Raw genomic sequence first — 14,831 nt, 5'->3', positions numbered from 1 at the left:
CCCTCTACCTCTCTCTTCCCTCTACCTGTCTCTTCCCTCTACCCCTCTCTTCCCTCTTCCCTCTACCTGTCTCTTCCCTCTACCTGTCTCTTCCCTCTACCTCTCTCTTCCCTCTACCTCTCTCTTCCCTCTAACCTCTCTCTTCCCTCTACCTGTCTCTTCCCTCTACCTCTCTCTTCCCTCTACCCCTCTCTTCCCTCGTCCCTCTACCGGTCTCTTCCCTCTACCCCGCTCTTCCCTCTACCCCTCTCTTCCCTCTTCCCTCTACCTGTCTCTTCCCTCTACCTGTCTCTTCCCTCTACCTGTCTCTTCCCTCTACCTCTCTCTTCCCTCTACCTGTCTCTTCCCTCTACCTCTCTCTTCCCTCTACCCCTCTCTTCCCTCGTCCCTCTACCGGTCTCTTCCCTCTACCTCTCTCTTCCCTCTACCCCTCTCTTCCCTCGTCCCTCTACCGGTCTCTTCCCTCTACCTGTCTCTTCCCTCTACCTCTCTCTTCCCTCTTCCCTCTACCTGTCTCTTCCCTCTACCTGTCTCTTCCCTCTTCCCCTCTCTAACCTCTACCTCTCTCTCCCCTCTACCTGTCTCTTCCCTCTACCTCTCTCTTCCCTCTACCTCTCTCTTCCCTCTACCCCTCTCTTCCCTCTACCTCTCTCTTCCCTCTACCCCTCTCTTCCCTCTACCCCTCTCTTCCCTCTACCTCTCTCTTCCCTCTACCTCTCTCTTCCCTCTACCCCTCTCTTCCCTCTACCTCTCTCTTCCCTCTACCCCTCTCTTCCCTCTACCCCTCTCTTCCCTCTACCTCTCTCTTCGCTCTACCTCTCTCTTCCCTCTACCCCTCTCTTCCCTCTAACTCTCTCTTCCCTCTACCCCTCTCTTCCCTCTTCCCTCTACCTGTCTCTTCCCTCTACCTCTCTCTTCCCTCTAACTCTCTCTTCCCTCTACCTGTCTCTTCCCTCTACCTCTCTCTTCCCTCTACCTGTCTCTTCCCTCTACCTCTCTCTTCCCTCTAACTCTCTCTTCCCTCTACCTCTCTCTTCCCTCTAACTCTCTCTTCCCTCTACCTGTCTCTTCCCTCTACCTCTCTCTTCCCTCTACCTGTCTCTTCCCTCTACCTCTCTCTTCCCTCTAACTCTCTCTTCCCTCTACCTGTCTCTTCCCTCTACCTCTCTCTTCCCTCTACCTGTCTCTTCCCTCTAACCTCTCTCTTCCCTCTACCTGTCTCTTCCCTCTACCTCTCTCTTCCCTCTACCCCTCTCTTCCCTCGTCCCTCTACCGGTCTCTTCCCTCTACCTGTCTCTTCCCTCTACCTCTCTCTTCCCTCTACCTGTCTCTTCCCTCTACCTCTCTCTTCCCTCTACCCCTCTCTTCCCTCGTCCCTCTACCGGTCTCTTCCCTCTACCCCTCTCTTCCCTCTTCCCTCTACCTCTCTCTTCCCTCTACCTGTCTCTTCCCTCTACCTGTCTCTTCCCTCTACCCCTCTCTTCCCTCTTCCCTCTACCTCTCTCTCCCCTCTACCTGTCTCTTCCCTCTACCCCTCTCTAACCTCTACCTCTCTCTTCCCTCTACCTCTCTCTTCCCTCTACCTCTCTCTTCCCTCTACCCCTCTCTTCCCTCTACCCCTCTCTTCCCTCTACCTCTCTCTTCCCTCTACCCCTCTCTTCCCTCTACCTCTCTCTTCCCTCTACCTCTCTCTTCCCTCTACCTCTCTCTTCCCTCTATCTTCCCTCTTCCCTCTACCCCTCTCTTCCCTCTTCCCTCTACCTCTCTCTCCCCTCTACCTGTCTCTTCCCTCTACCCCTCTCTAACCTCTACCTCTCTCTTCCCTCTACCTCTCTCTTCCCTCTACCTCTCTCTTCCCTCTACCCCTCTCTTCCCTCTACCCCTCTCTTCCCTCTACCTCTCTTCCCTCTACCCCTCTCTTCCCTCTACCTCTCTCTTCCCTCTACCTCTCTCTTCCCTCTACCTCTCTCTTCCCTCTATCTTCCCTCTCCCCTCTACCTGTCTCTTCCCTCTACCCCTCTCTTCCCTCTACCCCTCTCTTCCCTCTACCTCTCTTCCCTCTACCCCTCTCTTCCCTCTACCTCTCTCTTCCCTCTACCTCTCTCTTCCCTCTACCTCTCTCTTCCCTCTATCTTCCCTCTTCCCTCTACCTCTCTCTTCCCTCTTCCCTCTACCTGTCTCTTCCCTCTACCTGTCTCTTCCCTCTACCCCTCTCTTCCCTCTACCCCTCTCTTCCCTCTTCCCTCTACCTGTCTCTTCCCTCTACCTGTCTCTTCCCTCTACCTCTCTCTTCCCTCTTCCCTCTACCTGTCTCTTCCCTCTACCTGTCTCTTCCCTCTACCTCTCTCTTCCCTCTACCTGTCTCTTCCCTCTACCTCTCTCTTCCCTCTAACTCTCTCTTCCCTCTACCTGTCTCTTCCCTCTACCTCTCTCTTCCCTCTACCTGTCTCTTCCCTCTACCTCTCTCTTCCCTCTAACTCTCTCTTCCCTCTACCTGTCTCTTCCCTCTACCTCTCTCTTCCCTCTACCTGTCTCTTCCCTCTAACCTCTCTCTTCCCTCTACCTGTCTCTTCCCTCTACCTCTCTCTTCCCTCTACCCCTCTCTTCCCTCGTCCCTCTACCGGTCTCTTCCCTCTACCTGTCTCTTCCCTCTACCTCTCTCTTCCCTCTACCTGTCTCTTCCCTCTACCTCTCTCTTCCCTCTACCCCTCTCTTCCCTCGTCCCTCTACCGGTCTCTTCCCTCTACCTCTCTCTTCCCTCTTCCCTCTACCTGTCTCTTCCCTCTACCTGTCTCTTCCCTCTTCCCCTCTCTAACCTCTACCTCTCTCTTCCCTCTACCTCTCTCTTCCCTCTACCTCTCTCTTCCCTCTACCCCTCTCTTCCCTCTACCCCTCTCTTCCCTCTACCTCTCTCTTCCCTCTACCCCTCTCTTCCCTCTACCTCTCTCTTCCCTCTACCTCTCTCTTCCCTCTACCTCTCTCTTCCCTCTATCTTCCCTCTTCCCTCTACCTCTCTCTTCCCTCTACCCCTCTCTTCCCTCTACCCCTCTCTTCCCTCTACCTGTCTCTTCCCTCTAACCTCTCTCTTCCCTCTACCTGTCTCTTCCCTCTACCTCTCTCTTCCCTCTACCCCTCTCTTCCCTCGTCCCTCTACCGGTCTCTTCCCTCTACCTGTCTCTTCCCTCTACCTCTCTCTTCCCTCTACCTGTCTCTTCCCTCTACCTCTCTCTTCCCTCTACCCCTCTCTTCCCTCTACCTCTCTCTTCCCTCTACCTCTCTCTTCCCTCTATCTTCCCTCTTCCCTCTACCTCTCTCTTCCCTCTACCCCTCTCTTCCCTCTACCCCTCTCTTCCCTCTACCTCTCTCTTCCCTCTATCTTCCCTCTTCCCTCTACCTCTCTCTTCCCTCTACCCCTCTCTTCCCTCTACCTCTCTCTTCCCTCTACCCCTCTCTTCCCTCTACCCCTCTCTTCCCTCTACCTCTCTCTTCCCTCTACCTCTCTCTTCCCTCTACCTCTCTCTTCCCCGTCATTATTTACCTCTCTCTTAGAGTTTGCCTCTATTTCCCTTTCCTTTCCCCCCTCCCCCTCTCACCCCCTTTCATCCCCCTCTCTCCCTCTCACACTACAGTAAACAGCACTCTGAATGTTAACCGCTGGGTATGTATGTTTGTGTGCATGTGTGTGTGGTTGTGTTTGTGTTTGTGTACCACAGCCAGGGGAGTTGATCGATGGAACCATCAGAAATGGTTTTCTTAATTTGATCCAATCAAACGTTGTGCCTGTGCTCAGGGCAGAACATAGATAACACTCAATTGATTATTAATGCATTATTAATACTTCTCTAGTGCCAGGTCACACAGACAGCTGGAGGCTCTCATGCACACACAGATGTGGGCAGCACACACACACAGTCTGCAGACAAACACGGACAAGCGAGCAACACACACACACAGTCTGCAGACAAACACGAGCAAGCGAGCAACACACACACACAGTCTGCAGACAAACACGAGCAAGCGAGCAACACACACACACAGTCTGCAGACAAACACGGACAAGCGAGCAACACACACACACAGTCTGCAGACAAACAGGAGCAAGCGAGCAACACACACACACAGTCTGCAGACAAACACGGACAAGCGAGCAACACAAACACACAGTCTGCAGACAAACACGAACAAGCGAGCAACACACACACACAGTCTGCAGACAAACACGAGCAGGCGAGCAACACACACACACAGTCTGCAGACAAACACGAGCAAGCGAGCAACACACACATACAGTCTGCAGACAAACACGGACAAGCGAGCAACACACACATACAGTCTGCAGACAAACACGGACAAGCGAGCAACACACACACACAGTCTGCAGACAAACACGAGCAAGTGAGGAACACACACACACAGTCTGCAGACAAACACGAGCAAGCGAGCAACACACACATACAGTTTGCAGATAAACACGAGCAAGCGAGCAACACACACATACAGTCTGCAGACAAACACGAGCAAGCGAGCAACACACACATACTGTTTGCAGACAAACACGAGCAAGCGAGCAACACACACATACAGTTTGCAGATAAACACGAGCAAGCGAGCAACACACACATACAGTCTGCAGACAAACACGAGCAAGCGAGCAACACACACATACTGTTTGCAGACAAACACGAGCAAGCGAGCAACACACACATACTGTTTGCAGACAAACACGAGCAAGCGAGCAACACACACACACAGTCTGCAGACAAACACGAGCATGCGAGCAACACACACAAACAGTCTACAGACAAACATGAGCAAGCGAGCAACACACACATACAGTCTGCAGACAAACACGAGCAAGCGAGCAACACACACATACAGTTTGCAGACAAACACGAGCAAGCGAGCAACACACACATACACGCACGCACACAGTTGATAAATCAGCTGGTGTCCAATGCAACACTGAGTACATCACATAAACACAATGCAGCAAAACCTGGCAAATAAGAGAGAGAGAGAGAGAGAGAGAGAGAGAGAGAGAGAGAGAGAGAGAGAGAGAGAGAACACATCAGCAAGCAAACACCCACTCACATTAAAATCACACCTGCACAATCAACCTCTAGAAAGAACACACCTCTCTCTCTCTCTGTCTCTCTCTGTCTCTCTCTCTGTCTCTCTCTCTTTCTCTCTCTCTCTCTCTGTCTCTCTCTCTGTCTCTCTCTCTGTCTCTCTCTCTCTCTCTCTCTGTATCTCTCTCTCTCTCACTCTCTCTCAATTCAATTCAATTAATTTTCAATTCAAGGGGCTATATTGGCATGGGAAACATATGTTAACATTGCCAAAGCAAGTGAAGTAGATAATATACAAAAGTGAAATAAACAATAAAAATGAACAGTAAGCATTACACTCACAGTTCCACTCAAAGTTCCAAAATAATAAAGATATTACAAATGCCATATTATGGATATACAGTTGAAGTCGGAAGTTTACATACACTTAGGTTGGAGTCATTAAAACTGGTTTTTCAACCACTCCTCAAATTTCTTGTTAACAAACTAAAGTTCTGGCAAGTCGGTTAGGACATCTACTTTGTGCATGACACAAGTCATTTTTCCAACAATTGTTTACAGACAGATTATTTCACTTAGAATTCACTGTATCACAATTCCAGTGGGTCAGAAGTTTACATACACTAAGTTGACTGTGCCTTTAAACAGCTTGGAAAATTCCAGAAAATGATGTCATGGCTTTAGAAGCTTCTGATAGGCTAATTGACATAATTTAAGTCAATTGGAGGTGTACCTGTAGATGTATTTCAAGGCCTACCTTCAAACTCAGTGCCTCTTTGCTTGACATCATGGGAAAATCAAAAGAAATCAGCCAAGACCTCAGAAATGTTTTTGTAGACCTCCACAAGTCTGGTTTATCCTTGGGAGCAATTTTTAAATGCCTGCAGGTACCATGTTCATCTGTACAAACAATAGTACGCAAGTATAAACAGCATGGGACCACACAGCCGTCATACCTCTCAGGAAGGTGACATGTTCTGTATCCTAGAGATGAACGTACTTTGGTGCAAAAACTGCAAATCAATCCCAGAACAACAGCAAAGGACCTTGTGAAGATGCTGGAGGAAACAGGTATAAAAGTATCTATATCCACAGTAAAACGAGTCCTATATCGCCATAACCTGAAACGCCGCTCAGCGAGGAAGAAGCCACTGCTCCAAAACCGCCATAAAAAAGCCAGACTACGGTTTGCAACTGCACATGGGGACAAAGATCATACTTTTTGGAGAAATGTCCTCTGGTCTGATGAAACAAAAATAGAACTGTTTGGTCAGAATGCCCACCTTATGTTTGGAGGAAAAAGGGGGAGGCTTGCAAGACGAAGAACACCATCCCAACCGTCAAGCACAGGGGTGGCAGCATCATGTTGTGGGGGTGCTTTGCTGCAGGAGGGACTGGTGCATGTCACAAAATAGATGGCATCATGAGGCAGGAAAAGTATGTGGATATATTGAAGCAACATCTCAAGACATCAGTCAGGAAGTTAAAGCTTGGTCGCAAATGGGTCTTCCAAATGGACAATGACCCCAAGCATACTTCCAAAGTTGTGGCAAAATGACTTAAGGACAACAAAGTCAAGGTATTGGAGTGGCCATCGCAAAGCCCTGACCTCAATCCCATAGAAAATTTGTGGGCAGAACTGAAAAAGCGTGTGCGAGCAAAGAGGCCTACAAACCTGAATCAGTTACACCAGCTGTCAGGAGGAATGGGCCAAAATTATTGTGGGACGCTTGTGGAAGGCTACCAGAAATGTTTGACCCAAGTTAAACAATTTAAAGGCAATGCTACTAAATACCAATTGAGTGTATATAAACTTCTGACCCACTGGGAATGTGATGAAAGAATTAAAAGCTGAAATAAATCATTCTCTCTACTATTATTCTGACACTTCACATTCTTAATATAAAGTGGTGATCCTAACTGACCTAAGACAGGGAATTTATACTATGATTAAATGTCAGGAATTGTGAAAAACGGAGTTTAAATGTATTTGGCTAAGGTGTATGTAAACTTCCGACTTCAACTGTATACAGTGTTGGAACGATGTACAAATGGTTAAAGTACAAAAGGGAAAATAAATAAGCATAAATATGGGTTGTATTTACAATGGTATTTGTTTTTCACTGGTTGCCCTTTTCTTGTGGCAACAGGTCACAAATCTTGCTGCTGTGATGGCACACTGTGGTATTTCACTCAGTTGATATGGGAGTTTATCAAAATTGGGTTTGTTTTTGAATTCTTTGTGGATCTGTGTAGTCTGAGGGAAATAAGTGTCTCTAATATGGTCATACATTTGGCAGGAGGTTAGGAAGTGCAGCTCAATTTCCACCTCATTTTATGGGCAGTGTGCACATAGCCTGTCTTCTCTTGAGAGCCAGGTCTGCCTACGGTGGCCTTTCTCAATAGCAATGCTATGCTCACTGAGTCTGTACATAGTCAAAGCTTTCCTTAAGTTTGGGTCAGTCACAGTGGTCAGGTATTCTGCCACTGTGTACTCTCTGTTTAGGGCCAAACAGCATTCTAGTTTGCTCTGTTTTTTGTTAATTCCTTCCAATGTGTCAAGTTATTATCTTTCTGTTTTCTCATGATTTGGTTGGGTCTAATTGTGTTGCTGTCCTGGGGCTCTGTGGGGTGTGTTTGAGTCTGTGAACAGAGCCCCAGGTTCATCTCTCTGTAGGTGATGGCTTTGTCTTCAGGCTAGGGTCCTTTTTTCAGACTGACATGCCCAAAGTAAACTGCCTGTTACTCAGGCCCAGAAGCCAGGATATGCATATGATTGGTAACATTGGATAGAAAACACTTTAAAGTTTGTAGAAATGTTAAAATAATGTATGAGACTATAACACAATTGATATGGCAGGAGAAAATCCAAAGAAAAACCAACTGGAATTATTATTATTTTTAGATCCCATGCTCTTATAATGGAAAGCTTTGGGTCCTATGCAATTCCAGCTCCCAGATTGCAATTCCTATGGCCTCCACTAGATATCAATAGTCTTTGTTCAAGATTTCAGGCTTGTTTCTTCCAAAACGTGGAAGAATTTTGAGTATTGGTACTGAGAGTTACATTTTTAAATCAGTCTGTTGGCGTGCGTTGAAGAAGACACACACTTGCCAATTTTACTTTTCTATTGAACATACTTCTTTCTATACGCCAGCAGCATACCACCCTGCATACCACTGCTGGCTTGCTTCTGAAGCTAAGCAGGGTTGGTCCTGGTCAGTCCCTGGATGGGAGACCAGATGCTGCTGGAAGTGTTGTCGGAGGGACAGTAGGAGGCACTCTTTCCTCTGGTCTAAAGAATATCCCAATGCCCCAGGGCAGTGATTGGGGACACTGTCCTGTATAGGGTGCCGTCTTTCGGATGGGACGTTAAACGGGTGTCCTGACTCTCTGAGGTCATTAAAGATCCCATGGCACTTATCGTAAGAGTAGGGGTGTTAACCCCGGTGTCCTGGCTAAATTCCCAATCTGGCCCTCAAACCATCATGGTCACCTAATAATCCCCAGTTTACAATTGGCTCATTCATCCCCCTCCTCTCCCCTGTAATTATTCCCCAGGTCGTTGCTGTAAATGAGAACGTGTTCTCAGTCAACTTACCTGGTAAAATAACGATAAAAAAAAAAAAAAAAATGAAATATTATAGTTTATTTACACTTTAGGGTAGCTGAGGATAAAATAGAAATGTAGTTTGACTTGTTTTAACAAAGTTTAGCGGTAGCTTTTTGGATTCCTTTGTCTGCATGTTGAACGAGTGGATTACTGAAATCTCAACTAAACAGACTGTTTGGGATATAAAGAAAGATTTTATCTAACAAAACAACCATGTTGTAGCATGTTGTAGCTGGGACCCTTTGGATTGCGAACAGAGGAAGATTTTCAAAAAGTAAGCGATTATTTAATCGCTATTTGTGATATTATGAATGCTGTGCTGGTTGAAAAATATGTTGATGTGAGGCGCCGTCCTCAAACAATTGCATGGTATACTTTCGCTGTAAAGCCTATTGTAAATCGGAAGACGCAGTTAGATTAACAAGAATTTAAGCTTTTAACCAATATAAGATACTTGTATGTTCATAAATGTTTAATATTACGATTATCAAAACGATTATCAAAACGGCATCCGGTTTGGAGCGAGCGGTCGCATTTGCATTCGCTCTGCAGGTAGTATAACTTTTCATTTCATTTTCATTACATTTCATTACATTTCATTATAGTACAACGGTTTAATTTGTCTAACCTTAGCAATTTCTTCTTAGCTAGCTACTTAGCCGTCTGTGTATAAAAGATAATTGCGTAATTATCGTATTCCGTCGTCTATCGTAGTCCACACTTATCTGCCCAGCAGCTAGCAAACGTCCACCGAATAGTAGTATAAACTTTTCATTACATTTCATTATAGTACAACGGTCTGATTTTCATTTTCACTACAGTACAACGGTTTGATTTGTTTGATCTTAGCTAGCTACATAGCCGTCTTTGCATCAAACATAATTGTGTAGTTATTGAGGTTCGCCAGCCAGCTATTTTCGCCCTAACGTAACGCAACGTAGCAAACACTGCTAGCTAGCCAGCTTGCCACCGAATAGCAGCATTGTAGAAACGAGTGCATTACAACGGAACGACTTGATCAGTGTAGTGTTGGCTGACTACACAGTTGTCTTTGCTATCTTTGATTTGTATTTGTTCGATCTTAGCTAGCTACTTAGCTGGCTCCATAGCCGTCTTTGTATCGGTGATACTTGTGTAGTTATCAAGGTTCGCTGAGGTTCGCTAGCCAGGTATTCTCGCCCTAACGTAACGTAACGTAGTCAACCCTGCTAACTAGCCAGCTAGCCACCGATTAGCAGCACGGTAGAAACGATTACATTACAACGGAACGACTTGACTTGTGTAGTGTTAGCTAGCTACATAGTTTTCTTTGCTATCTTTTTATCTAAGATAATTGTGTAGCTTTGAGTAATTATCGGTTAGCTAGCCAGCTATTTTTCGCCTGCCGCGCTGCCGTCCTCCTACCTAGCCAACACTGCTAGCTAGCCAACGTCTACCGAATAGCAGCACTGTAGAAACTTACACTACAACGGGACGACTTGATTAGCGTAGTGTTAGCTAGTTGTCTTTGCTGTCCTTATATCCATGATAATTGTGTAGTTTAGAGAAATTTAGTGAAATTGTCGAGGTTACCTAGCCAGCTTCACTTTCAACAACGTAGCCACTGCTAGCCAGGCTACTTCACCAGCCAGCAGTACTATATCATTTTAGTCAATAAGATCTTGTATTTTATTTTTATCTTTTTGCAACGTAAGCTTAACTTTCTGAACATTCGAGACGTGTAGCCCACTTGTCATTCTAATCTCCATTGCATTAGCGTAGCCTCTTCTGTAGCCTGTCAACCATGTGTCTGTCTATCCCTGTTCTCTCCTCTCTGCACAGACCATACAAACGCTTCACACCGCGTGGCCGCGCCCACCCTAACCTGGTGGTCCCAGCCCGCACGACCCACGTGGAGTTCCAGGTCTCCGGTGGCCTCTGGAACTGCCGATCTGCGGCCAACAAGGCAGAGCTCATCTCAGCCTATGCGTCCCTCCAGTCCCTCGACTTCCTGGCACTGACGGAAACATGGCTCACCACAGATAACACTGCTACTCCTACTGCTCTCTCTTCGTCTGCCCATGTGTTCTCGCACACCCCGAGACCTTCTGGTCAGCGGGGTGGTGGCACCGGGATCCTCATCTCTCCCAAGTGGTCATTCTCTCTTTCTCCCCTTACCCATCTGTCTATCGCCTCCTTTGAATTCCATGCTGTCACAGTTACCAGCCCTTTCAAGCTTAACATCCTTATCATTTATCGCCCTCCAGGTTCCCTTGGAGAGTTCATCAATGAGCTTGATGCCTTGATAAGCTCCTTTCCTGAGGACGGCTCACCTCTCACAGTTCTGGGTGACTTTAACCTCCCCATGTCTACCTTTGACTCATTCCTCTCTGCCTCCTTCTTCCCACTCCTCTCCTCTTTTGACCTCACCCTCTCACCTTCCCCCCCTACTCACAAGGCTGGCAATACGCTTGACCTCATCTTTACTAGATGCTGTTCTTCCACTAACCTCATTGCAACTCCCCTCCAAGTCTCCGACCACTACCTTGTATCCTTTTCCCTCTCGCTCTCATCCAACACTTCCCACACTGCCCCTACTCGGATGGTATCGCGCCGTCCCAACCTCCGCTCTCTCTCCCCCGCTACTCTCTCCTCTTCCATCCTATCATCTCTTCCCTCTGCCCAAACCTTCTCCAACCTATCTCCTGATTCTGCCTCCTCAACCCTCCTCTCCTCCCTTTCTGCATCCTTTGACTCTCTATGTCCCCTATCCTCCAGGCCGGCTCGGTCCTCCCCTCCCGCTCCGTGGCTCGACGACTCATTGCGAGCTCACAGAACAGGGCTCCGGGCAGCCGAGCGGAAATGGAGGAAAACTCGCCTCCCTGCGGACCTGGCATCCTTTCACTCCCTCCTCTCTACATTTTCCTCTTCTGTCTCTGCTGCTAAAGCCACTTTCTACCACTCTAAATTCCAAGCATCTGCCTCTAACCCTAGGAAGCTCTTTGCCACCTTCTCCTCCCTCCTGAATCCTCCTCCCCCTCCCCCCCCCTCCTCCCTCTCTGCAGACGACTTCGTCAACCATTTTGAAAAGAAGGTCGACGACATCCGATCCTCGTTTGCTAAGTCAAACGACACCGCTGGTTCTGCTCACACTGCCCAACCCTGTGCTTTGACCTCTTTCTCCCCTCTCTCTCCAGATGAAATCTCGCGTCTTGTGACGGCCGGCCGCCCAACAACCTGCCCGCTTGACCCTATCCCCTCCTCTCTCCTCCAGACCATTTCCGGAGACCTTCTACCTTACCTCACCTCGCTCATCAACTCATCCTTGACCGCTGGCTACGTCCCTTCCGTCTTCAAGAGAGCGAGAGTTGCACCCCTTCTGAAAAAACCTACACTCGATCCCTCCGATGTCAACAACTACAGACCAGTATCCCTTCTTTCTTTTCTCTCCAAAACTCTTGAACGTGCCGTCCTTGGCCAGCTCTCCTGCTATCTCTCTCAGAATGACCTTCTTGATCCAAATCAGTCAGGTTTCAAGACTAGTCACTCAACTGAGACTGCTCTTCTCTGTATCACGGAGGCGCTCCGCACTGCTAAAGCTAACTCTCTCTCCTCTGCTCTCATCCTTCTAGACCTATCGGCTGCCTTCGATACTGTGAACCATCAGATCCTCCTCTCCACCCTCTCCGAGTTGGGCATCTCCGGCGCGGCCCACGCTTGGATTGCGTCCTACCTGACAGGTCGCTCCTACCAGGTGGCGTGGCGAGAATCTGTCTCCTCACCACGCGCTCTCACCACTGGTGTCCCCCAGGGCTCTGTTCTAGGCCCTCTCCTATTCTCGCTATACACCAAGTCACTTGGCTCTGTCATAACCTCACATGGTCTCTCCTATCATTGCTATGCAGACGACACACAATTAATCTTCTCCTTTCCCCCTTCTGATGACCAGGTGGCGAATCGCATCTCTGCATGTCTGGCAGACATATCAGTGTGGATGACGGATCACCACCTCAAGCTGAACCTCGGCAAGACGGAGCTGCTCTTCCTCCCGGGGAAGGACTGTCCGTTCCATGATCTCGCCATCACGGTTGACAACTCCATTGTGTCCTCCTCCCAGAGCGCTAAGAACCTTGGCGTGATCCTGGACAACACCCTGTCGTTCTCCACCAACATCAAGGCGGTGGCCCGTTCCTGTAGGTTCATGCTCTACAACATCCGCAGAGTACGACCCTGCCTCACACAGGAAGCGGCGCAGGTCCTAATCCAGGCACTTGTCATCTCCCGTCTGGATTACTGCAACTCGCTGTTGGCTGGGCTCCCTGCCTGTGCCATTAAACCCCTACAACTCATCCAGAACGCCGCAGCCCGGCTGGTGTTCAACCTTCCCAAGTTCTCTCACGTCACCCCGCTCCTCCGCTCTCTCCACTGGCTTCCAGTTGAAGCTCGCATCCGCTACAAGACCATGGTGCTTGCCTACGGAGCTGTGAGGGGAACGGCACCTCAGTACCTTCAGGCTCTGATCAGGCCCTACACCCAAACAAGGGCACTGCGTTCATCCACCTCTGGCCTGCTCGCCTCCCTACCACTGAGGAAGTACAGTTCCCGCTCAGCCCAGTCAAAACTGTTCGCTGCTCTGGCACCCCAATGGTGGAACAAACTCCCTCACGACGCCAGGACAGCGGAGTCAATCACCACCTTCCGGAGACACCTGAAACCCCACCTCTTCAAGGAATACCTAGGATAAAGCAATCCTTCTGCCCCCCCCCCCCCCCCCCCCCCCCCCTTAAAAGATCTAGATGCACTATTGTAAAGTGGCTGTTCCACTGGATGTCATAAGGTGAATGCACCAATTTGTAAGTCGCTCTGGATAAGAGCGTCTGCTAAATGACTTAAATGTAAATGTAATGTAAATGTATTTATTTGAATTGCGCGCCCTCCAATTTCACCGGATGTTGTCGACAGGTATCCCGCTAGCGGGACGCCTAGCCTTAAGAAGGAAGGTTTGGGAATCGCTTCCTTTTAGGTGCTTGTGTTACGACGGTCCTCCTTCTCTTCATCAGAAAAGGAGGAGTATTTATTGAACCAAGGCGCAGCGAAGTTTGAACACATAATGAATTTAATGACAAGACGAAAAAACGAACACGAACTATACTTGAAATGATACAAAATAACAAACGACGTAGACTGACCTAAACATGAGAACTTACATAGACACGAAGAACGCACGAATAGGAAACAGACTACATAAACCGAACAAACCGTATACAGTTCCATATGGTGCAAACATATCACAAACACGGAAGACAATCACCCACAAACAAACAGTGAGAACGCCCTACCTAAATATGACTCTTAATTAGAGGAAAATGCAAACCACCTGCCTCTAATCAAGAGCCATACCAGGCAACCCAAAACCAACATAGAAACAGATAACATAGACTGCCCACCCAAAACACATGCCCTGACCATAAACACATAAAAAACAACATAAAACAGGTCAGGACCGTTACAGATTGTAGAATTTAATGGCTCTTTTCTGGATTTCTCTCTCTTTCTCTCCATGTCTTCATCCCTCCCTCTCTTCCCTACTCACTTCTGAATCTTACAGCGCCTAAAACTAACCTTTTATTTTTTCTTTCTTTTTCTTTCTTCCTCCACCATATCCCTCCCTTCCTCCCTCTCTGCCCTCAGTGTCCTAACTGAGAGCACACAGCAGATGGTGTGCTGCTGTCCGTGTGGAAGGGTACTAACAGGACACCCCACAACCCCTCCCCTTCCCTTTAGCTCTACCTCCCCCCTGCCTCCCCCATCTTCCCTGCCACACACACCCCCTGCAGCACCACTGTGGCCCAACCAGGTCACCTGCTGCTGGGGTTAAACCAGCTGGCACCCACCCACACACACATGCAGGCGGTGCGGGGACACACACACACATGCAGGTGGTGTGGGGACACACACACACACACACACATACACACACACACACACACACATGCAGGTGGTGTGGGGACACACACACACACACGCTCTCATGGCACATTGTGAGAGGTTCCACATATGGCACCATTACATGCAGGGATCCCCCTCACACACCATGACCAACCATCATGGACATTCATCTGGCCTTCATGGCCATGTACACCCGGCACAGCCAGAACAGGACTGGCAA

General features: G+C 48.4%; 1 protein-coding gene across 1 annotated transcript in view; it reads right to left on the bottom strand.

Moving 5' to 3' along the window:
* LOC129845465 (adhesion G protein-coupled receptor L1-like) overlaps positions 1-14,831 on the bottom strand; it is a 118,233-nt gene that overhangs the window by 102,561 nt on the left and 841 nt on the right. The window lies entirely within an intron of this gene.

The sequence above is a fragment of the Salvelinus fontinalis genome, unplaced genomic scaffold (genome assembly GCF_029448725.1).
Source record: "Salvelinus fontinalis isolate EN_2023a unplaced genomic scaffold, ASM2944872v1 scaffold_0313, whole genome shotgun sequence".
Classification (NCBI taxonomy): domain Eukaryota; kingdom Metazoa; phylum Chordata; class Actinopteri; order Salmoniformes; family Salmonidae; genus Salvelinus; species Salvelinus fontinalis.
The sequence above is the reverse complement of the archived record's forward strand: the minus strand, read 5'-3'. Positions and strand labels throughout refer to the sequence as shown.